The sequence below is a fragment of the Moschus berezovskii genome, chromosome 5 (assembly GCF_049115385.1).
Source record: "Moschus berezovskii isolate FMDL1 chromosome 5, NW_MosBer_1.0, whole genome shotgun sequence".
Lineage (NCBI taxonomy): Eukaryota > Metazoa > Chordata > Mammalia > Artiodactyla > Moschidae > Moschus > Moschus berezovskii.
In genome coordinates, this window is record NC_142464.1 from 106,679,660 (window position 1) to 106,683,419 (window position 3,760).

Genomic DNA, 3,760 nt, shown 5'->3' on the forward strand with positions numbered 1-3,760 from the left:
ATAGACTGCAGCCCGCCAGGCTCCTCTGTCCATGGACTTTTCCAGGCAAGAATACTGGAGTGGGTTGCCATTTCCTTCTCCGAGTTTTTTTTTATTTTTAGAGGAACTTTTTCTTAAGACTTTTTTCCCCTGTGAACCTTTTTTTTTTTTTGCATTTATTTTTATTTACACAAGGTTTAATTACGATCAGTGTTCTTTAGAGATAAAATTATAAATAAAGTGACTCAATGTATGATGTGTAGTTCTTTTTTTCAATATTATTATTTTTTAAAAATTCATTCTGTGGACCAGACTTTAACAAAAAGTCTTCATTGAATTTGTTACAGTATTGCTTCTGTCCTATGTTTTGGTTTTCTGGCCTGGAGGAATATGGGATTTTAGCTTCCCAGTCAGGGATGGAACTTTCATCCCCTGCATTGGAAGGGGAAGTCTTAACCACTGGACCACCAGGGAAGTCCTAGAAATGCTGTGTTTAATAGTAAAGCACTGGGCATGGCCTGGAGTTGAGCAGCAGGGATAAGTAGGTGACCTCCACGGAGTCTCACACAGTGAAGAAGATGAGGAAGGGATGCCATCAGACAGAAGAGCCTCCTAGCCTCAGACACGGCAAAGCCCAGAACGGCACAGGGAAGAGCTGCTGCTTCAGGGACAGGTTCCTGGCATAGTCAGCGATCAAGCTGCCAAAGACTGTTCCAATGCTGGCTCCTGAACCAGCCACACCAACTGTGGCAGCCCCAGCGCCAATAAACTTGGCCACTGTGTCAATATCCCAGGAGATAGCACTGGTCTGGGACTCCCAACTAGCCCCCTAGAGTGGGACACTGCTGCAAGAAGGCTGTTCAGATGGAACCTCTGGCTTCCTCAGGAAGGAGGCAGACACAAGCCTGATCAGACCCTTGTGACAAGAGTAGATTGGTCACTGTTTCCACTTTTTTCTGAATCTATTTGCCATGAAGTGATGGAAACAGTGACATTTTATTTTCCTGGGTTCCAAAGTTACTGTGGACAGTGACTGTAGCCACAAAATTAAATGATGCCACCTGATGCGAAGAGCTGACTCATTTGAAAAGACCCTGAAGCTGGGAAAGGTTGAGGGCAGGAGGAGAAGGGGACGACAGAGGATGAGATGGTTGGAGGGCATCACCAACTCAATGGACATGGGTTTGAATGGATTCCAGGAGTTGGTGATAGACAGGGAGGCCTGGCGTGCTGCGGTTCATGGGCTCGCAAAGAGTCGGACATGACTGAGTGACTGAACTGAACTCCTTGGAAGATAAAGCTATGACAAATCTAGACAGTGTATTAAAAAGCAGAGACATCATTTTGCTGACAAAGGTCTGTACAGTCAAAGCTATGTTTTTTTCAGTAGTCATGAATGGATGTGAGAGTTGGCTGAACGCTGAAGAACTGATGCTTTCAGACTGTGGTACTGGAGAAGACTCTTGACAGTCCCTTGGACTGCAAGAAGATCAAACCAGCCAATCCTAAAGGAAATCAGTCCTGAATATTCATCGGAAGGACTGATGCCGAAGCTCCAAAACTCTGGCCACCTGATTTGAAGAGCTGACTCATTGGAAAAGACCCTGATGCTGGGAAAGAATGAAGGCAGGAGGAGAAGGGGGCAACAGAGGATGAGCGGGCATCACTGACTCAGTGGACATGAGTTTGAGCAAACTCCGGGAGATAGTGAAGGACAGGGAAGCCTGGTGTGCTGCAGTTTGTGGGGTCACAAACAGTTGGACAGGACTTAGCAACTGAACAACAGAAAGAACAGATAAGAGCAGGAGGTCTGCATGTTTCAAACTCCTGGCTTTAGCTCTAGGACTTGGAAAGGTGATTTTTTAAGTAGGACGTTAAGTGGTACTCTTTGCTTCTCACCAAGGCTCATATGATGGGAATTCCTCAAATATGGGGAGGCAGTCTCCATTTTCCATAAAATCCATACTTATTCAGTTGCTCAGTCATGTTCCACTCTTTTGTGACTCCATGGACTGTAGCCTGCTAGGCTCCTATGTGCATGGGATTTCCCAGACAAGAATACTGGAATGGATTGCTATTTCCTTCTCTATGGCATCTTCCCAGAGGAGGGGTTAAAATCCTGTCTCCTGCACTGGCAGGCAGATTCTTTACCACTGAGCCACCAGGGAAACCCATACTGTGTCATAATTAAAGAAATGATGATTTGCACTTTAAATGCTTGCTTACCATAATATATATTGATTACCGTAAGTCTTTTACAGTTGAACCACCTCCGCTCCCCAATTATTTATGTCATTTATTTTTTGAAGAGGTGGGACATTCTAATAGCTGAATTTCCCACAATCTAGATTTGGATCATTGCATCCTCATGGTATTTTAACACGTGCCTCTATTTATTGTATTTCCTGCTTCCTGGTGGTCAGATCTAGATGTAGCTGTATTGAGGGTTTTCTCTTTGTGGTTGAATATTTTGGTTTCACCATGATGCGTCTTTGTAAAGATTTCTCAGTATTTTTTGTTACTTACAGTTTGTTGGTCTACTGAGTCAGTAGATTGTCTTCCAATGCTTCTGAAAAAATGTCAGCCATTTATCTCTTCATTGCCTTTTATTCTGTGCTGGGTCTTTGTTGCTGCATGGGCTTTCCTGTAGTTTCCGGTGAGCAGGGAATACTCTCTAATTGCGGTGAGCAGGTGTCTTGTTGCCGTGGCTTCTTGTTGCAGAGCACGGGCTCTAGGGCACACGGGATTTGGTAGTTGCGGCTTCGAGGCTTTAGATCGTGGGCTCAATAGTTGTGGCACATTGGCTTAGTTACTCTGAGGCATGTGGGATCTTCCCAGATCAGGGGTTGAACCCACGTTTCCTGCATTGGCAGGTGTATTCTTTACCACTGAGCCACCAGGGAAGCCCCACATTGCCTCATATTCTAAACTTCCAATTAAGCACGTTATATCTACCCACTGTATCCTTAACGTCACTGGTTCTCTAAAGGCAATTTTCTTGTTTTTGTCTTTCCATACTACATTTTGGATTGTTACTTCTTCTTCATCCTTCAGTTTCGTATTCTTAAGTTGTGCCCAACCTGTGGTTAGACCCACCTATCTTTTGCTTTTAATTTCATTTATTGTGCTGTTTTGTTTGTGTAAGTCCTGTTTGATTCTTTATCAGATCTACTGTTGTGTTTTTATAGTTGTCTCTTCCCTGGAGGTATTTTCAAGCTTATTTATTATTTCAGCATGATAAGCATGGAGGCCTGATGCTTCCTGGAATTGTACATTGTGTGTGCTGATAGTCACTTGTGCTGGTTTTATTTATGGGTCATTATGTTTGAATAAATATTTGTAGAAACAATCAGAAACCTAGGATGAAATAATGATTTTCTTTTGATTCTTTCAAGCCCTTGAGGCCCTTTACTTTTCCTAGCACTATCTTAATCTAAATTCTGAGGTTGAAGTTGCCTGAACCACCCAGAAGAGGAACCCAGGTTATCCCTCATCTGAAAGTGTAGCCCTTTGCAAGCCCTTAGTTTAATGGAGTAATGGGGTATCAGAGTCTCCATTGGAATTGGACCTACATTTTTGGCTTCTGTGCCTTTAGTCCAGTGAGACCACCAAACCCAGATTTGAGTGCTATGCTTGCTTCTCTAGGTTTTAATCTTCTGTCAGATTTTAGCCAGGTAAACCTCCCATTACCTTTTCAACTCTTCCAGTTCTCTTGTTGTTCAGTTGCTAAGTCATGTCCAACTCTTTGCGACCCCATGGACTGCAGCACACCAGGCTTCCC